Genomic DNA, 24,848 nt, shown 5'->3' with positions numbered 1-24,848 from the left:
ACTGGCTGAGACCCACACACCCCCACCCACTGCCCGGCTGAGCCTGGCTCCACTTTTAGACATTGCGGGGCGGGGTGCGATCCCGCCACTTAGTCCTGCCCTCCCGCCAGCCCAGGCATAGTGGAAGGAAGGCTGTCAATCTGGGCTTTCTAGAACGGTGCTGAGACTCCCTGACTCTGCCCAGCACTTCCGTAATGACTGCACGCATTGAGGACTGAGAGAAGTTACTCCTTCGACAAAATTGCATTTTCAGGAGTACATTATTTAACTTTGTTCTGGCCCCTGTCAATCTCCAAAGAAAGTACTTCTCTTCATTCTAGAAAGGTGAGGAACATTTTTCCCAAGAGCAAATGAAGGCTTAGACAAAGCATGTGGTGTAAGTCACTTCTGGGTGGAAAATGGATTGCCTTTGTTTTATATTGACCTATCAAATGATAAAAACACACACACACACCAAAAAACCAAGGTTTTTTTTTTTTTTTTTTCAATATAAAATTTGCTTGCTTCAAAAAGATTGAAAACTGCCAGGCGCGGTGGCTCACGCTTGTAATCCCAGCACTTTGGGAGGCTGAGGAGAGTGGATCACCTGAGGTCAGGAGTTCGAGACTAGCCTGACCAATGTGGTGAAACCCCATCTCTACTCAAAATGCAAAAATTAGCCGGGTGTGGTGGCGGGCGCCTGTAGTCCCAGCTACTCAGGAGGCTGAGACAGGAGAATTGCTTGAACCCAGGAGGTGGAGGTTGCAGTGAGCTGAGATTGTGCCATTGCACTCCAGAGCAAGACCCTGTCTCAAAAAAAAAAAAAGTTTTGAAAACTACTAAGCTACTACAGCATATAATGAAGTCATGATAAATGAACGTGAATCTGACATAGGGTTTAGTTGTAAAGTACATTCCATCTCAAAAAGTACCTACACGCTAGGACCTGGTGATCCTGCCTGGTTTAAATCTTTCTTGTTTCCTTTGCTCCTCCGTCCCACCATTGCCTGTTTCTTCCTTCCCTCCCTCCCTCCTCGTGCTCTGATGTCTCTCTGTTGTTTTAGAACACATTCCACAACCTCACAGTGTCAAAGGCTCACCAGCCATTCCCACCACCATCCTGCAGGGGAGCCTGATTGTGTTCCCGGGAACAATACAGTAGCTCTGAGGAATGGTCCAAACAGAGGCAACCACGCACTCCCCTTGCCAGGGGAGACCCTGCCATCCAGTAGGAGTCTGCTGGGGCTGCGCAGAAATATATCCCCCCACAAGGAAGAGAGGTGCAAGAGCAGAAAGTCCTCTTGCGAACCTGGAACGCTGCTGTGAAAACACATGGTGCTTTCCCAGGCAGCTGCCGCCTATGTCCATGTTAAACGGTGGCTGCTCGGTAGACAGCCCAACTCTCTAGGGATGACAGAACAGAAAGAAGCTGCTTCTCAATGGCCTCACTGAGTGGCTGAAATGCCTTGGGACCAGCTGTCTCTGGACTGAAGTAAACTAGAAATGTCCTTGTGCTTTAAGCCAGGTTTTTGTTACTTGTAACCAAAATATCACTTTAATCGAGTGGAGAAAAGGACTCTATTATGTCATGATAATTATGATTACAGAAGCCTGTCAAACGCTGTTTACACCAAAGATTGAATGACAGCCGTCCTCCAGGGAGCTGGAGAGAATTTCCCTGAGGAGGGCCGTGAGCACCGGCCTTGCAGAAAAAGCCCCACGTCAGGCAACAAGGGGTGAGGCCAGTGGATGGCAGGCTTCACATGAAATGCTAAGGAGCTGCGGTTTTTGTCCTCTAGAGAACAGAGGCATGTGCCTGTGTAAGCAAGACTGCTCACACTCACGACACCCACACTCCTCCCGTGTGATGAGGACTTGTGCTAGCCTTTGTCTCCACCTTCTGGGAGAGACTCTCTAAAGCCTTATGACTTCCCAATTGATGGGAGTGTCTCTGTTATTCATGGTGGGCCCTGATAGTTTATGCTAACAGGTCACTCATGGTGGGCGCCTGGGTGGCTTCAGGATAGGTGACGGTCATACAGGAGAGACCAATGTGTCACTAGAGGATCAGGGCTCTGAGACTGACCTCTAGGGAAGAGAGGTGGCTGGAGATGAAGTTCAACCATTAGGCCAATGATTCAATCAATGACGACTGTGTCATGAAACCCCAGTGAAAGCTCTGGCCCCAAAGCTTGGTGGAGCTTCCAGGTGGTAAATGCATAGATGTAGTGGGAGGGTGACGGGTCTTGAGCACATGGAAGCTTTGCCTTCTGGGCCCTCCTGGACTGTGTCCTGCTATCCCTTCCTTTGGCTGGTCCTGAGCTGTGTCCTTTGTAGTAACACTGTCATCATACACGTAGCACTTTCCTGAGTTCTGAGAGTCATTCTGGTGAATTATTGACTCTGAAGGGGTCAGGGGAACCCCCACTTTGTCAGAAGTACAGGTGGCCTGGGGACCCTGGAGTTTGCAGCTGGCATCTGAAGTGAGGGCAATCTTGCTGGAGATGGTGCCCTTCACCTGTGACTTTTGGCCCCAACTCAGGGCCTCAGTGTCAGAAGGCCCTGCCCTCACTTGCATGAAAGGTCTGCATGGCCCAGGCCAGAGCTTCGGAGGCCTTGGGTCTCCAGACCCAGGGAATGGAAGGGCTTTGCTTCACCCCCAGTCCACAGACTAACTACTCCATGAAGAATGCTAACCTTTGGTCACAAGGGAGCTGAGGATTGGGGGTGATGAGATCTGAGAAAACGGAGAGAACTAAATCATCCTGAGTGTGGCAGCTCATTGATACTGTTGTGGTGCCTTACACGGCCAGACTGCAAATGTTCTGGCCTAAATCCATTCTTGCAGAGTAAATAGTAACACACGCAGATAGAATCACAGCTACCATCGACTGAACAATAATGGGAAAGATGCCAAGTAAGATTTATTTTTGTTTTGCTTTTTACCTAGTGTTCCTAATGTCCTTTTCTACCAGTGACGCCCAGCTTGGTAAAGGCCTGGGTCTAGCATCTCGCACTCTACTCCGCTGTGAACCCGCTCCAAGTGTCCCCAGCTCTGTCTGTTGGCTCTGCCCCACAATCTCGCGCCTGAAGCCACAGAGACACAGGGTGGGTGGGGGTGGAAAAGTTACGCCCAGGAATTTCTGGGGCTTTGCAATGTGAATGGTAGGAGGGTGGGTTGTGTCATGTGCTCTCCCCACCTCCCTCACCAGGTTGGTCTATTCCAAGGCACTTTCCCCAGCTGGCTCTGTCCAGGCTCCAGGCTTCCAGCACGGTGGGGATCCCCCTCTCTCCGCCTCCCCGTGGCTGTAGTGTAGACACACGTGCACATTCAGTAACTCTCTGCTGCCCCCCTAGACTCTTAGCAAAAAGCTGGGCATGCAGGGTGAAGGCGTGGAATGATGAGCAGCACACAGACATTTTGCTGAGCATCAGCAGATGTTCCTCCATCAGTCGTTTTTGCATAATATATGTGGGGAAGATTTTTCAACCCCGTTTTCATATGAGAAAGCTGAGCTCAAAGGTTAAGTTGCTTTGCTGAGGTCACTCAGAAACTCAGAAACTCACAAAGCAGGGGTGAGATCTCTGCTCGACACCAAAGGCAGGCAGCGTCTCCTCATCCAGTGCACCACATGGTTTCACAGCCACTTCCCAAGTGGCCACACCCACAGGGCACCCAGCAAATGCACCCTTGCCATGCTGTCCTGAGAACAGCATTCCCACCCCAGCCTTGGCACTTCGCGTCCTCTCCGGGTCTCACCTTCCTCTTCTGAAACAGCATGATGATCTCATCCACCTCACAGGCTGATGTAAAGATCTAAATAGCTCATGGATCCACGGTGTCTAATTTGGGAGCTGGTGACCCACTGGCTGGCTGTACACAGAGGAAAGCACCTTGGTTTCCTGAAGAAGTGTGGCGTTCAAGTCTGATTTCCAGCAACTCCCGCTGCCCCCACAGCCAGACTTTGCATGGGGAGAGTTCGCAAACCTTCTAGAATCTGGTGAGGAACAGATGAAATGAGCTAAAGGGCTTAACAGGAAGTGGGGCCTGGACCGGGAACCTGGCTCCTCCACTCTTTCCCCAGGAACAGAAGGAACAGCCCCAGGAATGAGTAAGAATGTTTTTCTCTACAAATAACTCACACCCAAGCCTCAAGTAGGCTTAGGGAGTAAGGCATTGTGTCATCACCTACCACAGGAAGCCCAGAGCCAGGGCAGACTCCAGACATGGCACGCAGGGTTGTGACTCTACATACTTGGCGCCTGGGGCACTGGTGTCTTCCAGGCAGCTCTGCCAGGTGTCACATCTGGACAAGACAGAGAGGTACTATCTTCCCCTTAGGAGTGATGAACTCCTTTCCAGAAGCTTCCTGCAGAATTCTCCTCATGCCTCACGTCTAGAATAGAGTGATCTGCATGTTCCAAGAACAGTCACTGGTTGGAGATTGGTATCACCGTGATGGGGTGAGCCTGATTGCTCTAAACTCTGGCCGTACATTGGAAGCACACACTGAGCTTCTAAAAAGGAGAGGTCTGGGCCCCACTTCCAGAGATTCAGTTCAGTGCATCTCCTGTAGTATCCAAGCATCAGAACTTCATAGCCCCCCAAAGGTGCATGCTGTGGCCAGAAAGAAACTCAGGGCAAAACGGACGTTGCAGAGGCGTCGCCACGAGTGAAACCCACACCGATAGGAGAAAGCAGCTCGCCTCCCGTTGAAGAAGATGCTTCCCTGGATTACTGTGCAGAGTTGAAGCTTTACCTTTCACCTGGAGGGGCGCGTGGTTCTATGACTAAAACACTGGCAACTCCTCCACCAGCCCCTGCTGCTCCCATCCCTTCCTGGGAAGAAACTTTTCTTTTTGTGATGCCAGTGCAGGCATTCAGAGCAAAGCCACTTCCAGGAAATTCTAAGAATGAGGTGCGGGCACCACCGGGCTGGTGTATGAAAGTCGTGTGCCTCAGGCTCCACGCCCCCCACTGACCATGCCCACAGGCTCCCAGGTTATCTGTGGCAGAGGTCAGGGTCTGGTGGGCAGGGTCAGGGATGTCTGGTTGGGCTGAAGCAGATGCGGGGGTCCTGCAGTCACGACTGCCTCCGGTTAAGCTCTGAATGGTCTTCTCTGTTCTTCCAGACAGTCACGTGCCACATAACAACATCTCCAACAACAGACAGCATATACTATGGTGGTCCTATAAGATTATAAGGGAGCTGAAAAATTCCTATCACGTAATGACATTGTAGCCACCTCAACGTCTTAGCACAATTTTTTATATATATACACACACATATATATACTTTATATATAGAGAGAGAGTGTGTGGCCCAAGTCTGCAGTGTTTATAAAGTCTGCAGTAGTCACAGTAATGTCCTAGGTCTTCACATTCACTCCCCACTCACTCACGGACTCACAAGAGCAACTGCCAGTCCTGCAAGCTCCATTCACGGTCAGTGCCTTGCACAGGCGTACTACTGTTAATCTTTCATATCGTATTTTCACTGCACCTTTTCTCTGTTTAGATACACACACGCCACTGTGTTATAACTGCCGAAGCACTCAGTGCAGTAACAGGCAGGTCTGAGCCTGGCGCGATAGGCTGTGTCATGTCGCCAGGTGTAAAGCAGCTCATAGCAGGCGGGTGTGTGGAAGTTCACTCTGTGACGCTCACACAACAACAAAATTGCCCGAGGACCCGTTTCTCAGACGCTATCCTTGTCCTTAAGCAACACATGACTGACATTTGTAAAAACGGCAAGAGACAGCTTGTGCTTCTCAGAAAAGGTACCATTTTCAACTGGTTTAGGAAATTTTGAAAGCGGAAGGAGGAGTATTAAAGTGGCTAAGAGTGTTTCTTTCCAGTTGGTTGATTCTGCACCTCACACACCTAAAGAGTCCGAGAAATATCCTGGGTAGCAGTGGTGGAGAGTGGTCGTAATTTACATTGAAATGGGGGTCACCACTGCATATACAGATGGCCTTGCGGGGTGCTGAGGAAGCTCTGATGCCCCCGTGAGGATCAAACATGAGTCGTGGAGACAGGACACGGTGACGTGTAGGAGAAGACAGTTGAATGCCAAAGTAAGCCCCCCGTGGGCCTCATGGGTTCAGAGGCTTTCTTCAGAATTACTTCCAGTGGAACGGTGGCCCGTCACAGGGAGCATATCCAAGAGGGCGTGTGTGTGAAGCTGGAAAAGTGGCTTGTAGTGCGAACGGGGTGTCTCGTATCTCCACAGAGAGACCGCAGGAAGCCGAGGACTGAGGGGGAGGTGAGAGCAGCTCAGGCCCGAGCCTGTTCCCCAGAATCACCAGGAACTTGCCAGGGAGGCTTTTGTTGCTGTTGTTGCAAAATCCAATTGTAATTACGACACCAGCAAGTTAGGAATTAAGCTACAAGTATGAATAGCATGGGCAGCTTAATTCTTAATAAGAAAGCCTAATGTGCTTTCAAGTAAACCACTTTCTGAAGTTTTTTTTTAACCAAAAATAAATTATATCCCAAAATTTATAAGAAAAGGTACAAGATAAAAAACTGCCCCCTTTTAGAGCTAACGTTATCAAGCTGCAGATGTTCGATTGATTTGTCCGTGAGAGGCTGGGAGGCGAGAAGCCTCCTTATGTGAAGCCTTCTCAGAATTTCTACTCCCGGAACCACATGGGGATGTGGAAAGCCAAACGTGATTTCAGGCAAATACATGAAAGAGTAAGAGATGGGTAAGTATGTAATTGGATGTATCATTATGATATTTTCCCCTGTCAGCAGAAGGAAAAAGATATTGATTGTTCATGCGTGCAAAGAGAATCTCGCAAACACACACTTCCTGCGGCCAATGTCCGTTCAATCATTGTGATAATGCAGCTATCTAGATTTTCACTCTCCACAGATCCATTAGGTTTAAAAGCTCTTAAAACTTTGCTTCTCTACTGGAAAATGGAATGCTTTCTTTCAGGCCATTATAAAATATACTTTGCAGTAGTTTATGCTGATTCCAACTGTCTATCTTTACAGTTGTTAAATCAGGTTTAGACTAAGCTGCCTCCTTACATATTTTAAGTTTAGCCTGAAGGTTTTTCAGTAGATCATGAACTATAACAAGCAGAGCTGTAAATGAACTGTATCCTACTCTTGTGCCAATCTCTCAGTTTGGGCCAATCAAATGCAGCCAACTGTTTGAATCATGTTCAAATAACGCAAACGATGCTCAAATACCACAAACGCCGAGCTGTACCCCATCCAGCTGTTTCTGCACCTCACATCCATTTTCTGTGTATCACTTTCCTTTTTCTATCCGTAAATCTTGCTCCATGTGGCTGCGCTGGAGTCTCCGAGCCTGCTCTGGCTCAGAAGGCTGGCTGATTCGTGGATCGTTCATTGCTCAGTTAAAGTCCCTTTCATTTAATTTGGCTGAAGTTTTTCTTTTATCTCACTTGCATTTTTTTTCTTTTGAGACAAATAAAAACAATTATTAACAAGCCAGAATAGAAGTTTCGCATTGTCAAAGTGCATGTGCAGTCCATTCATTTTTTCTTGTTATTGTTAGTCATCTTATAAATACAGAACCACAAACTTCACTTCCTTTCATAGAATATACCTCTTTCAGCTCTGGGAATTACAAACCCTTTACAATTTTACCAGTTTCAGAAAAAAACAAATAGGTTTCTTATCAGAAGCTGTGTTCTCTCCCCAGATGCCACTCTGCATTTAAATAACTGAAATTGAGGACTTTGATACCACAAACATCAAAGCTCTCTGTTGACTGTGTGGTCCACTCTCAAACGCACCTTAATCCCATTTGAGCACCCCAACTCTTAAAGGCAGGGTACTGTGGTTTCTGAATTCACCATGGCTCCCTTTTTATGGAAGTTCAAAATACGAGTAATCTTTGAATAGCAGTAATCTAGAGGTGGCGACATATGACTTCCTCATATCTTTGGCAACTTTGTTTAATTTTTTTTAAGTTGCTAGTCTCTTTTTCTTAATGAACGGTCCTTGTTTCATGTTTGTGGCCATTTTCATGGTCAGCCCTCTGGGCAAGCTGCTCTTTCTCTTCTTGTGGTATCACTCCTCCTCTCCTTACTGCTCAGCTGTAGTTTCACACAACGAGCTTGTGGGGTCATTTACAGGAAACGAGGAGCATGACTCGCACCCATGAAGTTAGAAATGGCACACGGGGAGGGGAGATAGAGCAAATCCGTGCACAGCATTCATGTGTAAAATATGCCTGCACCACTGTCTGCTTTGCATTTGAGTTCAAAACAAAAGGCTTCCCTGAAATATAATAAGCTATATACATTTTTCAGAGTGACAAGAATTGTCTCACTTCCCTTCAGTTCGTAGATTTCTCCAAAGTTAGTCTAATGTCATGACATTGCCTGGGGAAGCCAGAGGCCGGCCTCAGAGACGAGGAAGCAGGTAGCTTGGTTTGGGCTTGTTTCTTAAGGGTCTAGGTGCCTAAAGCATAAAAAATTCAGCATTTGCAGAGCACTGAGGTGAGGGGCTGGGGGATGGCAGAGCCTAGGACTTGCAATAATGCAAACTCAAGACTTTGCTGATTCAAGTCAACCAGGCTAGGGAAGGGGAAGGCTGAATTTCTTCAGCAACTAGAACTAAGCTACGTGCATTCAGTTTCTCTCAACACATTCTGCTCTGAATCAAACTGTATTTTAAACTTCAACACATTCTGCTCTGAATCAAACTATATTTAAAACTATTTTAAACTATATATTAAAGCTGTTTTAAACTGTATTTTAAAACTTTTGTTAAAGTTCCTGGGTGTGATTATATATTGTGGTTTTGTAGGAGGATGTCCTTGTTGTTAGGAAACATCCAGAAATTTTTAAATATGGCCTGTGCAACTTACTTTCAAATGGTTTTTAAAACAAAGAGAGAGGGGGAGAGAGAGTGCAAATATGGCCAATGTTAATAATTCATCAATCTACAGTGAAGGTCAAACAGCGGTTCTTTGTACTATTCTTTTATCTTTGTTGTGAGTTTGAAATATTTAAAAAAATGGGGAAAATACTTAGGAATAACTGTAACAAAAATACAGGACCTATATGAATCAATGTACAATATAATATTTAAGGATATAAAATGCAACCCAAATTCATGAAAAAATTATATATGATTACAGAAGTGCAGATACGTGAGATAATTTTTTCTGGTGTTCATATTTTTAAAACCTCACACACTTTTATATATTAGGACATTAAATTGTAACAAAGAAAATACAGACCATTTACTCATTCATTCTGCCTCTCTCCGTTTGCTCAATGAACACTGACTAATCACTCGGGCCCACACAGTGGCCCAGCCCCTGGCCCCGGCACCAGTTCCCCATTCTGTGTTCTGTGCAAGGCATGGTGCTCAGTGCTGGGCAGGAGAGAAGCGGGAAGCCCGCGGCGGGGCAGGCGGGGGGACATGAATCGGAACCACCGTGGTTCTCAAAGATGCCGGTGCATCCATCTCGCTACTCCAGGCTGAGAAGGGACAGACTCAGAAGCTGGGGAGAGGGTTGTGAGGGCTGTGACTCTAGAGATAACCACATCTGCAGGCTGCTCAGGGTCCACACAGGAGCTCCTCACTTCCTGCTGGGGCTGCGCTGCCCTGTTCCAAAGTGACGGAGCAAGAGAATTTGGCCTGATCCTACTGTGTGCTGTTGCTGTGTGACCCTAGGCCTGTTGCTTCACATCTCCGGGGCTCAGTCTCCACCTGCAAAATGAGGTGGTTAGGACCAACTACCTCTCCAAGATGCCTCTAGCCCTGGTGTTCTATGATTGGCTGCCCTGTTTCTTCCAGCCTGGTCATTTCTTGCAGATTAAACCTGCTGGGATGTAACTGGGTGCTATGGTGAGGATATTAAGCTCCTTAAATGCTAAGTGTTGATGTCACACATTAACTATATCTGGAGCCAACAGATCAGTACCAAATTTTGGGCCCACCCTGCCAAGGAGAAGCCTTGGCCTCTCCAGGCCCTTTGCAGCTCCTCCCTCCAGCATGCAAGCTGGTGCTGGAGGGGCCCTTTCCCTCAGGAGATCCGGTGCCCCTGCCGGGGAGCCCACACACCTTCTGTGCATGGTGGGATCTAGAAACCTCCGCGCAGCTCCCTTGGCTCCAGCTCTGCTCTATAATGTGAATTCCAGCCTTAATTAGACAGCAGGAGCCGTTCATACCCATTTCTGCTCTTTCTCCAAAATACAGGTGCCTGGGCAACAGCTATGCAGAGAGATTTTTTTCAGGTCTTTGCTCTGTTCCTCTTTTCAGAAGGGAGAAAAAAACAGTGGGGGGAAGAGATGTTTTCTCACTTAATAGAAGCTGGTGAGAAGCAGTCTATTAGTAAGGAATTTGGGGCTTTTTAGATTTGAATTTTGGGTCATTCTTCCTTTTGATCGTGTCAATTGGTGAGTTCATTTCTTCTCCGAAAACAGACTAGCCTTCGAGCTTCCCGAGAACTGAGACAACGAGGTCCCCTCCATCTTTGAGTCAGTCTGGTCTCGGGGACAGAGAATGGATTTTGGAGTCAGACAAGCCTGGGCTGAGGTTCCCTTCAGGTGTTCACTTGGGCAACAACTCGGTGGCTGTGGGATGACTTGGCTTGTGCGGGACTCTGAGTAGCATGGCCCAGCTGTGACCTCTTGCTGTCCCTCTGGTCCACAGGGACCTGAATGCAGGTGGTCACCAGCCTCCTCTAGAGCATCACTTCCAGTAGTTGGTATCTGCATTAATAGCCCTTGGGAGGACAGGGGCCCTGAGGGGGGTTTCCTGTAACCAAAGAGGTAATGTAATATGGTGGGGTTCCTAAGGGATTTAAGATTAGGCTAATCCTGCCCTTCAAGCATTTCCCCTGAAACCTCTCAGTCATGACCTTCCAAGATGAGAAGCTTCATGGCAGGCAGTGCACAGAGACGGTATCATCTCCAAGGCTCAGTGGAGCGAGTCACGTCACCCGCACTTAGCCTCATGGGTGAGTAAGCCCAGGCCTAGGGAGCTAGAGAGGGGCAGGGCCTGAATTTGAACTCCAGCGGGCTGGCTGAAGGCCCTGCTGCCTCAGGACCCCCACCACAGGGAAGCTCACAGCCTCTCAGCATCTAGCCCAACCAGGCCAGTCAAGAGGTTGGCAAATTCTAAAAACCCCCGATCACCAGCTGCTGTGGTCCCGCAGGCCTCGCTGTTCTCAGTCTGCCCCTGGCTGTCCCCGGGGGCTCCCCAGCAGGGCCTCCAAAGGCACCCCTCCCACGCTTCACACCTGCCTGGGGTGCCTCTTTTCTCCTTGAATTTAACTAAATCCAACATCTCCTGAGCTGTTTGTGTGTGCTGGGCAGTGCACTAGGCTCTACAAAGATAAGTTAGAAATAGGCCCTGTGGCAAGGAACTCACAAATTAGTCTTGGAGAACACAAACTTGAACCCAGAGAAAGCATGGCAAACGTCTGTAAACACAGTCGGGGGCCCGGGGGACTGACGAGGTTAGCACAGCCCGTGGGTTCCATGCTTCAGAGCCTGGAGAGCACTGCCGCCATGGAGGCGTCTGCACCATACGTTCGACATTTCATCCCGACCCTCACAACAGTCCTCCAAGAGAGCCATTATCACTCCCACTTTTGGCAGATGAGAAAATCAAATTACAGCTTGGTGACTTTGACCACGGCCATGTAGCTAGCCATGGGCAATGCCAAATTTCAAATACATGTCGATCTGGATCCATGTCAGCCTGATTCCCACCATTCCAGATCCTCCCCTCAGTGCAGCCCAACCCTTTTTCAGAGCTGACATCTCTGTAACCACTCAGCTCCTAAGTGGAGGGTTCAGGCTCAGGCTCAGGCTCAGGTGCCCCGTCCCCAAGCCTGCTCTTAGACCTGGCACAGAGCTGTTCAAGAGCAACTGGCCAAGGCTCTGGTGAATGTGAGCCTCTGGGAGGTCCTGAAGGGACAAACGAAGGGTGTTTATGTGGAAAGGAAGGAGAGAGCTGCATGGGCTGCGGTAAGGACAGGAAGACTGGGGCTTGCTGGGAAGCAGCACGCGGCCCACGTGGCTGGGAGAAGACGTGGGGTAGGTTCTAGGCATTCTGTGGATGAGCCCTACCTGTTCAGGGGAAGGATGTGACCAGAGCGGTGAAGGGCATGTAGGTGGAGGGAGGCTGGCACCCAGGCAGACGCCATCAGCACGGGCCATTGGCCCAGCCCCCTGGCGGTGATGGGAGGGATGGGAAGTATGGTTGCTGGTAGCAGAGCTCGAACAAGGATGAAACCACAGGGTGGAACCAAGGGACCTTCCAAAGACAGAATCTACATCATTCAACAACTACCTGGACGTGGAGAGCACAGCTGAAGGGAGAACCCCAGAGGACAGAGTTTTCCAGTTTGGGTGATGGAGAAAATGGTGCAGACACGGACTAAAACAGAGAAGTCAGAAGACGGCCTGGGTAGGATAAGATAAAACAAGTTTGATTTTCAGGTTGCCAAGAGCCAGAGGGATAGCTGGGCGAAGACATTGTCAAACTACACAGATAATGAGTCTATCTCAGGGAAAAAAAGTACCAAAAATATATAAATATATATGTAGTATATATCTATATAAAATATACATTTAAGCATAGAGTGTGTCTTAAAGTATTTTAAAATGTAGAGCTCAGGACACAGAACAGAGACTTCTGGGGCATCCTTACAGGGCGGTTGAAGCCAGCAGCATGGAGACGTCCTCAGGGCAGTGGCTCTCAGACTTTTATGTGCTTCAGAATGACCAGGGAGGCCCAGCACAGTTCCCCAGCAGTAGAACGTATTTAATAAGCACAGTTTCCTTCCCTAGCAGGTAACATTTGCATAGAGTCTTCAGATCTTAATCTAAAGAAATGAGCTGGCTGGGCGTGGTGGCTTACGACTATAATCCCAGCACTTTGGGAAGTCAAGGCGGGAGGATCACCTGAGGTCAGGAGCTCAAGACCAGCCTGGCCAACGTGGTGAAACCCCATCTCTACTAAAAATACAAAATTAGTTGGGCATGGTGGCAGGCACCTGTAATCCCAGCTACTTGGGAGGCTGAGGCAGGAGAATCGCTTCAACCCAGGAGGCAGAGGTTGCAGTGAGCCGAGATCGCACCACCGCACTCCAGCCTGGGCGACAAGAGCGAGACTGTGTCTCAAAAAAACAAAAAAGAAAAGAAGAAATGAGCTATACAGGAGTTTCAGAAAATGTGGACTGTATTTTAGTCATTGTTGCTTGTTTGTTTTAAATAAACAGACATTTGCTGCCTTTAAAATCGTACCAGATGGGCACTTATTTAATCTATTAACTACAACATTGATCCTAACCCTACATTATGTGGGCTGAGAGCTGCTCATTCTCCACTGTCCAGTTGTTTATAATGGGGACTTGGGAGCCACAAGTTTGGGTTTGCACGTTAGCTGCTACCTAGAAACTGTGGTCTTGGGCCATTTACCCAGTGGCCCTCTGGGCTCCTCCTGCATAGCAAGGGTGTAATAAGTGCACACACTTCACAGGGTTCTTGTGATGATGAAATAGCAACACCTTGGCACCTAGTAGTTGCCTGACACCTAGTACACGTTTAACAACTGTTGGTCGTGATCTTTATCATTGGTTAGCTCTTGGGGAAGGGGACTTATTGTACAGAGAAGCAGCAGGAAGAGGTGCTGGTGAGTCAGAAGGTCGTCAGTGGTTCCTTGAGTCAGTACAGGAGCAGCCCGCCAGCCTGTGCCACAGCAGAAGCTCATAGTGAGATCTAAGCTGGCTGCCACAGGCTGGCAAGCAAAGGTGCCTTTCACACCTTCTGGCTACTTGACCAAGTTTCCAGTTTGGGGAATTGCAATGACTGCTGGGAAGATCCTTCTTCCATGGCAGCCCGCCAGTCAACCAGGCACTGGTCATCGCTTCTTATTCCCACTGTTGGCCAAGATTGGTCTTGGCAGAGGGGACACTGTATGCTCTTCTGATGCTGCAACCATCTCCCGAGACCAGTGGTCTGCCAAACCCACCACTGCAGGCTAAAAAGCTGAGAAGTCAAGCTAACAGCCAGGCTTCTTTCTGATCTACATAATTTAAATAACTGCCTGGGCTGACCTGTGTCCCCTTGTTTGGCCAATCAGTCATTTTCCTAATTTGACTAATTGTTCATCTTCTCGGGCAGCCCATACCGTGAGTCTTGACTATCACCCATGGCATCATAAAAACTGACCTTTATTCAGTGAGACCTTCCTGAGTGTCAGTGCTGCACTTAACTCTTTGAAACATAATCTAATGTAGTCCTCACAGCATCACCCGGGAGGGAGATACTATTTTCATTCACATTTTGCAGGTGAGCAAACTGACACTTGGACTAGTGGGGTCCTTTTCCCAAGGCCGCATTGCTACTGGTGTATGTGTTTGGAGGTGGCTTAAGGACTTAAAATTATTGAAGATGGTTTGGATCTCTCTCCTGAGCACTCTAAGAGATGTTGGGGCCACAGCGGTGAATCAGTCCACCTGAGACCCCATCCCTAGGCCTGCAGTGGGTCTTCGCATGTCCTCTGGCAGTTCCTATCCCGTGTCCTGGCCCCGGCTGCCAGCCTTCCCCCATATTGCCATAGTGCCCAGTAGGCCTTGTTCCTCACCTTTCCCTTTGTTCCTTCGAGGCAGCTCAAATTAAGTCCACATGATTAATGCACCTCTTCAGGCTGGAGGGCATCATGCGAGGATTGCGGTGTGAAAAGAGGATGTCAGCCCTCACTGCTCCATGAGTCCCACTGCCCAGTCCTCCATGGACCTTCCTATTCACCTTCTCCCTTCTTGGCTCCTAGCCAACCTTCCTCAAGACTGAGTCCCTCTCCACCTCTCTCCCCAGAGTCCCCCTCAGCACAGGTGAGCCAAGGACAATGAGGATGGCCAAGAGGAGCAGTGCATCTGAAGCACTTGCACGTGGGCTGCTCTGCCACTGAGGACTTCTGTGAGGACTCTGGAGGAAGCCTGTTGATTTGACTTATTTTGCTAGATGTTGTTGAAACAGAAGAGTTCCCTGAGACCCCTCGCAGGACAAGCAAAAGCGGTGAGGCTTGTCTGTTCATGCGGCACCTGCTCAAAACCCTTATGGGAGGGGGAGCATGCAGATGGGCTGGTGCAAGAGCTGGGGTGAACACCCCTGGGCTCCAGTCCCGTGGAAGCATCCAGGAGTGTGTGCCTGAGGCTCCTGAAGCCCAAGTGGGCGTGTGCTACAGTGCACTCTTTTAGCTTTGCCATCCACAGACGGCTTAAGTGTTAACCAGCTCAGTGCCCCCTTAATACCCAGGTCCTTGTCCAGTGTCCATGAAGAATCAGGTCACACATGGACTTGAAGGATGAATGCAGGGGTTTTACTGGGTGGTGGAGGCAGCTCTCACTGGGGAGAGCTGGAAGGAGGATGGACTGGGAAGATGATCTTCCCCTGGAATTTGGCCATCATCGGCTGATCTCCTCTCTTACTGTCCCCAGTCGAACACCTCTTGACATTCAGATGCTCCTTCTCTTCTCTCTGCTGAGCCGTTCTGCTGATCTTCTGCTCTTCGGTTCATCTCCTTGACTGCTAGTGGAGCCTGTGGGTTGGGGTTTATATGGGTACAGGATGGGGTCTATGGTGGGCCAGAAGGCAACTTTTGGGCATGAAAACGAGAATGCTCATTCTCATGTAGGGCCACAGGTTTCCAGGTTTGAGGCTGGGGCCTTTGCCAGGGAACCACCCTCTTCTACCCAGTATTTCCCTGTCTTCTGTCTATATCTGTGTATGACAGTCTACTTGGTCAGAATAAAGTGAATCCAGAAGAAACAAATATAATTGGCCTATAAATGCTGTTATTGCTAAGTTACTCTGAAATAATGTGTGAGAAAACTAAAAAGACTCTGACAAGTAGGAAGTGTGTGCGAGGTGTGTGCAGGACGGGAGTGAGAGAGAGCTTTGCTCATCTGATGCCTGTGTGGAAGTGTGTGCAAGGTGTGTGCAGGATGGGAGTGAGAGAGGGCTTTGCTCATCTGACGCCTGTGTGGTAGGCGCTGGGCTGTGAGGCATTCCCAGTATTTTCTCAGGAAGAGAAAATAAGGTGCCATATTCTTGGTGAAGACACAAGCTCAGAGAGGCTAAGTGACCTGGGTACGATGTGACAGAGACACAATTTTTTTCTTATTTTCTTTTCCCGATAGGAAGCTGCTTCTCATGTTTGTAGATAGCTTAGTTCAAGCAGAGATTGGTGGGTGATATGAGATGAAACATTTGGGATTTTTAGGGGAAACATACTATGAAAACATTAAGTGTCATTATTAAATGAGTTTGCAATCCTCTCCACACATATTGCTCTTTTGAGAAAATTGTGAGGCTGGGCGCGATGGCTCAAGCCTGTAATCTCAGCACTTTGGGAGTCCAAGATGGGTGGATCACCTGAGGTTAGGAGTTCAAGATCAGCCTGGCCAACATGGTGAAACCCCATCTCTACTAAAAATACAAAAAATTAGCCAAGCATGGTAGCAGGCGCCTGTAATCCCAGCTACCTGGGAGGCTGAGGCAGGAGAATCACTTGAACCTGAGAGGCAGAGGTTGCAGTGAGCCAAGATCACGCCATTGCATTCCAGCCTGGACAACAAGAGTGGAACTGTCTCAAAAAAAAAATTGTGGTAAAATACACATGACATAAAATTTACCATTTTAACCATTTTTATCAATTCTGTGGCATTAATTACATTCACCTGATTGTGTAGCCATCGCCACCATCCATCTCTGCAACGTTTTCCTCTTCCCACACTGAAACTCTGTCCCCATGAAGTACTGACTCCCCACTCCCCAATCCACCCAGCCCCTGGAAATCTTCAGTTTTCTTTCTGTCTCTCTGGATTTGAGTCCTCTAGGAACCTCATATAGAAATGATACAGTGTTTGCTCTTTGGTGACTGGTTTATTTCACTGAGCAAATGTCCTCCAGGTTCATCCATGCGTAAGGATGTCCCCATCTTGAAGGCTGAATGATGTGCCCTTGTGTGCACAAACCGCGTAATGTTGATCCATTCATCTGCTGATGGGTGCTCGCTGCTTCCGCCCCCCTGCTGCTGTGAACAGAGCTGCTGTGAAGATGGGAGTGTGAGTGTCTCTCTGAGACTGTGCTTCCCATTCTTTGTGTGATGCCCAGAAGCGGAACTGCTGGACCCCACAGTCATTCTGTTTCCTTTCTTGAGGAACTGCCATACTCTTCACTACAGTGGCTGCACCATTTTACATTATCTTATTCACCCATCTTTAAATCACTGTTTTTTGGAAGGCAGAAAACTGTAGGTCACTGGGAAACCAGCCACATCATTGGTGCTCAGAGCATTGAAGGTCTGTCTCTTGGGAGCCCAGAGATTTAGGGAGCCCCAGCTCTCTGTCCAGCCACACAGACAATGAGTGCTGCCTGCCCAGAGCTGCCTGAATGGGGAGGGCATATAGCTTGGCACGAAGATGGACTCCTCTGCCAAAAAGAGCCACACGCAGAGCCCTCTGGCATGAAATGGTATTGGAGTTAGTTATGCAGGAGAATGTCCTTGTTTGGGGAGTAAGTGCAGAAGCGTTTAGGGGTAAAGCAGCGGCACTGCCATGCAGGACAGGCAGCACAGAACCCTCCTGTTGGAGTGCTGCCCCCCCAGCCCCCTGCCCACTAACAGGGTTCCTGAAGAGCTAAGAGCCTTTCGATCTGCTAGACTGTCTGGCGAGAGTTGCCCTGACTATTCTCCACCGGGAGTTCACCCAAGTGGAAACAATACCTGCCCCTGCACCCGATTCCTCAGCCCCCCCACACCCCACTGTAGTCTGCAAAACTCCCGTCACCTGACAACAGACCAGAGGAGGAAAGATTCACAGCACTCCACTGACCAGCTAATACTTACTGAACACCAGGGTCGCCGAGAACTGAGGCAGAGGAGCTTCCAAGGAGGGTTCCCCTTCTAATCCCGGCATCACAAATTCACTCACTGATGCAACTCAGTACACATTTCCTGGGCACCTACTCCAGAAATGAAAGGCATGAATGGGGCAGCCACCTAACGAAGAGGCAAATGCTATTGCCTTGTCTTTTTTTACTAATTAGAGCAGAACCCTTTTGTATCAAAATAACCGAATTATGAAACCAGCTGTGCAAAAATCCTAAGTGAGAGACAAAGAGTTTTCAGACTCATCAGTTGCCTTCACAATTCAAGAAAGCCATTGCCTTAGGGACCTTGGAGATTTCACCGTGAAATAGGTAAATATGAACTCCTTCCCACGTCTTTCCCACTCAAGCAGCAGCCCATGCTCCTGGCCCTAGAATGAAATATGACCCAAGGATGCTGAGTGCCCCTGTCTGTGTACAGCCTGAGGGGAGCCACAGATATACTCTGTCTTCAGCAATCCATCCGAAATCAAGGAGAGAAGACCAAGGTGTGGGAAATAATTAAACAGAGTGCAAAGAGAATAAACAGCAGGAGCAGCCTGGGCTAGCTTCAGGTGGTCATTCCAGAGGGCGTGCAGCCCTGGAGTTGGCAGGATGGGATTCAGATGGATGGAGAAGGGCAGGAGGACTATGCCGTGGTGGAATGGCCGGGGCTGCTGAGGGGAGAGGGGCTGCGGTTGAGGGAACGATGCCTTCGGCCTCCGCGTGGTATGAAGGTGAGCATGGCCATGCAAGTGCTACAATAGTGAGAAATCCTGTGTCACTGCATTATTAAACAGTACTCATTTTCACTAACGGAAGAAAGAGAAACAACTGGTTAATTTCCTATGTTCTGTTCCAGGGAGCTGGGCACAGCTGGCATCATACCATCAGGAGAATCTCCACACTTTCCAGGCACTTAGAGAAACGGGAAACGGGGTGGGGTGGGTGGAGAAAAGGAGAAATGAACATGTTCAAAGGATCCGCGCACCTTTCTATATCGCTAACAGGTCAAGCCATTTGTTTGAGCAGAGGCATTTTGGGGTCTTTGATAAGCAGAGCGAGGGCCTGAGTTGAAGACAGTGGGAGACTGAGGGAGGAGAGGAAGGGCATCTTCAAGGCAGGGGGCCCCTGGGCCAGGGCCCCCCAGGGAAAGCCTGGGCAGTGTGTGAGTCGGCCTCTGAGCCATCTACTGCGAGAGCCTCAGCTGAATCCTTGAGATTTTGCAACACACCTAATATCATGGCCAATGGTTTGGGGGTGTGGGATTCACTCTAGGCGGGGGTGACTTCCACATTTGGGTGTGTGTAGAGAAGGATGAGGACAGACTGGGAGCCAAGACCCCAGGAAGTCTGTCATGCAGGGAGCACAGGTGTGGGCACCTCGGCCCCTAAGGGACCCCCAGACATCTGGAGTCTAAAGGCACCCAGCATGAAACAAACCTCAGGAACCAGGGAGACCTTGGCCGCACTTGGGCCTTCAATACATGAATGTGGAAGAGTCTCGTACCATTCAATTATTACTCACATGAAGCAACTGCTGCGCTGTCATTGCTGTTTTGCTTGTACCTGTCTCTCCCCTCCCCCAGCAAAGTCAGTTGGAAACAGACGCTGCGCAGGAGCCAGTGGTACTTTCATTATTGATGGCTTGGTTTCATGCTATATGTGATCTCCTTCCCTTTCTCTTTTTACTGATCTCACCAGTATTTGAAAATTGGTATACGATGTAGCTGACTACACAGTAGTCAATTTTGTGATTTCCCCTTCCACCAAGAAAGGCTCCCTTATGGGTCAAAAAGCAATTCCCCAGCTCTTTTCCCTTTTCCTGTGCACTGGCAGCCTTTCCTGCTGGTCCCAGTGCTTCTCTGAGGCCACCATCACGCGCTGCCCTGGCGTCGCCCACGCAGGGCTCCAGAACAGCTCTGTGGCTCAGGCCAAGAGCACACCTCTAATGCCCACTGCCCTGCTGATATCCCAGACACCACCCACCTCTCCACCTTCCATGGTGCTCCACCCTCCTCTGCCACACACACTCCAAACCTGAAGTATTCTGAGAAACGCTGATTCACATGTCAATGGGGGGTATAGGAAGAGAGATAAAGATAGTCAAGGTTCCATTCTCAAAATTCTCAAAATTCAAAGGAAAACATCATTGAGGTAGCTTATGATTATTGGCACCTTACAGACTGGGAAACTGAGGCTCCTTCTGCCAAGGATGAGGGGCAGGAGGAACCAAGGGTCTGCAGGGAAGAGAGAAAGCTGCCAGTGCCTCTCCAGGGCCTTGATGGCGAGCTGGTGCTCGGCCCCAGCAGCCCTGGGGCAATCTCTAAAGCGGAGAAAGAGAGGTGCTTCATGAAGAGCTCTTGGGCTTTCTTTAGAACTCAGCCCTTCCCCTTTCTTCTTCCTAGGGGACTCCCAGCATAGTTTACCCTGGGAGCCCTGACTATGTTGCAATGGGCTCAGGGTGGAGACCTGGTGACATGGAACCAGCTAGGCAGCAACCTACGCCTGCAAGTGAGTGGAGAAGAAGGAGGTGCAGGAATGCAGCGCCTGCCGCACAGAGGGGCGCTCAGCATCAGTCCTGTGGCATAATCAGTGTGCTCCGCTGTCCATGTAGCAGTAGTTACGCCAGCCAAAGAGAGAAACAAAGTCAGGGCATGTGCACGTGCCCCAGTGCCCTGTTGGTTTCCGTCAGGCACCTTGCTCGATTTCCTGATAAACAAAACACAGCCGTCTGTGACTCTTCCAGCACACCTCCACTTTTAGGGAATTTTTAGGGATTTTAGATCCCAGAGAGAAGAAACAGAACAGGGGAAGAAGTACTCGATCGGTATTGGGGGCCATGGTTCGAGGCCCTGCTTGTGTGACCTTCAGCAAGTTACCTTCCCTCTTTGCTTCCATTTCCACACCTGTGCAACAGGGCTGCACTCTCTCTGAGAGACTAGAGGGTCACGTCGGGTCATGAATAGCGTTTGGAACTGCTGAAGAGGCATTCAGTAATCTCATTTGTCAAGGATGGGAGCTCAGACCACAGGGCCTGTCTGAGACACAGCTGGGAAGTTTTCTTCTAGCTTCCCTTTTCTGAAAATCTGCTCCCACTCGGTGGTTTCTCCTGCTTACCACTGGCACCCAGCGTCTGGATATCTTGCCTACTGCACTGTCTACCAAGGACGCATCAACGTCATCCCCGTGTTGTGTGAGGGCAGGAAAAGCGGGTCTCCATCTTCGAGCTGAGGACTCTCTCCCAGAGTGGACGTGCAGCCTCCACCTGCCCGGGGGTTATTTTCCCAGAGCATCATTTCTACTCTACAAAGAATTTAAACTTTGTAGGGTTTATTTATTTTGTTTGTTTGTTTGTTTGTTTGTTTGTTTTTTGAGATGAAGTCTCGTTCCATCACCCAGGCTGGAGTGCAGTGGTGTGATCTCGGCTCACTCAAACCTCTGCCTACCGGGTTCAAGCGATTCTCCTGCCTCAGCCTCCCCAGTAGCTGGGATTAAAAGCGTGGGCCATCACGCCTGGTTAATTTTTGTATTTTCAGTAGAGACGGGGTTTCACCATGCTGCCCACGCTGGTCTCTAACTCCTGGCCTCAGGTGATCTGCCCACCTTAGCCTCACAAAGTGCTGAGATTACAAGCATGAGCCACTGCACCCGGCCAAACTTTGTTTTTATATTTAAAAATACCTGGACATATGGCCAGGAGCAGTGGCTCATGCCTGTAATCCCAGCACTTTGGGATGCTGAGGCAGGCAGATCATTTGAGGTCAGGAGTTCAAGACCAGCCTGGGCAACATGGTGTAACCCCATTTCTACTGAAAATACAAAAATTAGCTGACTGTGATGGTGGGTGCCTGTAATCCCAGCTACTCGGGAGGCTGAGGCAGGAGAATCACTTAATCCAGGAGGTGGAGGTTGTGGTGAGCCAAGATCATGCCACTGCATGATCTGTCCAGCCTGGGCAACAGAACGAATCTCTGTCTAAAAACAAAAACAAAAAACCTGGACATACCAAAAAATAAAATGCAGAGGTCATTAACATTTTTAAAGTTTTTTTCTTTTCTTTTTTTTAAGGAATCTTAAAGAAATGCTTCTGTTTAAGACAAACAGGCACTCCAAATGATTCCTCTAAGCCCTGATGATGTTTATTTGGGTACAGCCTCCTCAGTTTATTTGCCTGGGGAGGAAACTGAGGCCCAGAGAAGCGAAGAGACTCTCCCTCCTCATGGCTCTGTCCTTTGCGAGGAAGAAGCATGGACGTTGCTGTCACTTTGTCTCCAACGCACCCTCAGTGCCTAGAACAGTGCCTGGCACCACTCCCTGGCATCGCTCACTAAGTGCAGGTTGAGTGTCCCTTATTGGAAATACTTGGAACCAGAAGTGTTTCAGATTTCAAATTTTTTTTTGATTTTGGAATATTTGCAGAATTCATTCTGGTTGAGCATCCCTAATCTGATATCCAACACCCAAAATGCTCCAGTGAGTGTTTCCTTTAAGGGTCATTTTGGTGCTAAAAAAGTTTTGGAGCATTTTGTATTTTTGGATTAGGGATGCTCAACCTGTATTTACCGAATAACTCAATTAATTTTAGGAGGCGAAAGGACCCATAAAGCCTCTGAGTTGCCTAGGAAGTAGCCACATTAACTCCAAGGATGAGGCGGACACCTTCTCTGGGCAGGATCGAACTGTGTCTGATCTTCGGCATCTGTCCCCGTAAAATGAGAAGGGTTTTGCCTTGGGGTAAAACTGACCCTAGCACCTCCCTGGAGATGAAAAGCTCCTTATTCCCCAAAGATTCTTCTTAGAGCCAGAGGAAGTATGCTGAAATAGTCACTGATCATTTCTCATAAAGAGATACAAGTTTTACCCTCTTTTTAACTTTCTTCCTAATTTTTAAATAATAAGGTTGTATCACTCACAAAATAAGAATAACTTTATAGCACTTTGTATACATACATATATGTGTATATATATATGTGTGTGTATGTGTATATATATACGTGTGTGTGTGTGTGTGTGTAAAATCAGCAACAACAAGCCTTCCCCAGAGCGGCACACTGTGTCTACATTTCTTCAGTGCTAACGTGAGGCACCTATGGGCATCCCCAGGGACTTGTGCACCAGGCAGCTCCCATTGGCCCCGATGGTCAGCCCTGCCCACATGTGTGACATATATGGTGCCCCCAGACCTCCAAGGTTTGGTAAGAAAGAAAAGCACTCGGACAACACACAGCCAGGCAGTGAACGCCGCTTAGAAACAGGACCCATGACAGCAACCTTCCCTGCTTCTCAGGAGCCAGTGCGTGTCCACACCAGTCCAGGCCTTTTCTTCTTCTACTGAGTCCTGCTTCCCATCTCAGCTGATAGCACCACCGCTTGTGGGTGAGTCCCTGTTCAACAGAACTCAGAGCTTTGTATCCATGGAGTGCCATGAACAAAAGGCACCAGTGTTTCTTAGGGAGAGAACTGCCTTTGCTTAGGGTCAGAATGTCCCGCCCGCTTGGGGTGGGGAAGTTGAAGCCCGAGGAAGGGTTGGCTGCTCTGCAGAAGTTCAGAGGAATTGGAAGATGGGGCCAGGGAGGATGTGAGGAAGGGAAGGGAGGCAGAGAAGGTGCGAGGTGACTCAGCAGGAGGCTGAAGTCTAGAGGGAGAAGTTCCTTGACTGGGGTTGCTGAAGAGGTTTTAGAAATAAGGCTGTCAAAAAAAAATTTAAGCTGTCTACTACTTAATTTCTAACTCTATATTTCTAACCTTCTTAAAGACTCTACACAGATAAAGGCCCTGTGCCATGGATTCTAGGGGGGTGGGGCAAGGAGCCCAGTGCCAGAGTAGGAAGGAGGCCTTGGGAGGGGAGGCTGAAGAGTGGAAACTCAGGAGCAGAGGCCGGGAGATAGACATGACATCTGAACACATAACCTCCGAGACAGTCCCTGGGTGGGAGACACTGAGGTTTCGGTTGCTGGATAAGGGTCGAGCCTAATTTTACCTCAAATTTCAAAGGCCAGGGTGATCCAAGCTGATATTTGAGCTCCATTACCAGGCATATTCCTTACAACAGGAAGAATGTAAATTCTGTGGAAATTCTAGAACTTCTTTTTTACATTTAAACACAATGCCTTAGTCCCCATATCCTGAAATCAGTAAATTTAAGCAATTTTTTTTTCATTCTGTGCTTCAGGGAACTATGAGGGTCAACACATATTTATCACACACTGACCTTGTGCTCAGGCCCATAGGAAAATGAACCTCCCTGCCCGCAATGACCTTAGAACCTAACTAAGGATATGGTGAAAGCACGTGCAGGATTGGGTGAGACCTGCTCAAGGGTCAGGCGCTGGTTTGTCGGGGAGAAATGTTGCCCAGGCAGGACAGGTGTGAAAGAAAGAGAAGATCCTGGAAGACCGGAGGGCCCAGGAAAGTCTCAGTGAGGAGGGGGGACTCAAAGGAGAGTTTCAGGATTGACCGTGGGTGGACAGGGCTCTGCAGACCAGGATCTTTGCTATCCACACTTGGGGCCAGAAAGTTCTTTGTGGTGGGGGCTGTCCTGTACGTTGCAGGAGGCTCAGCAGCATCCCTGGCCTCCACCCACTCAACACCAGTGGCACTCCCTCCCTCGTTGTAAATGTGTGCAGACATTAGTACTTGTCACCTGCAGGGAAGAATCACCCCACTGAGAACCACATGCTCAGTCAAGGGAACAGCATAGGAATTGGAGCAAGCAAGAGAGCTTGTCAACACAGGTGAGCTCTTGTGTGGGCCTCCAGCCAGTCCCCAGACAACTCTGCTCTGGGTACCAGGGGCCACATTCTCAGGGCAGGCACTACTGCTGGTCATTCTACTCACACCTCTCTCTGGCATCAGTGGCCTGATTACACACTGGGGATAGTAGGCAGTGGGTATATTTAGATAGGCACAAAAATAGCCGTGGCTGCCAAGCCAAAAAATTGAGAATTGCTCTCCTTAGTACAGGCTGAATATCGCTAATCTGAC

This window comes from Hylobates moloch, unplaced genomic scaffold (genome assembly GCF_009828535.3).
Source record: "Hylobates moloch isolate HMO894 unplaced genomic scaffold, HMol_V3 SCAFFOLD_20, whole genome shotgun sequence".
Taxonomy (NCBI): Eukaryota; Metazoa; Chordata; class Mammalia; order Primates; family Hylobatidae; genus Hylobates; species Hylobates moloch.
Note: the sequence above shows the minus strand (reverse complement) of the source record.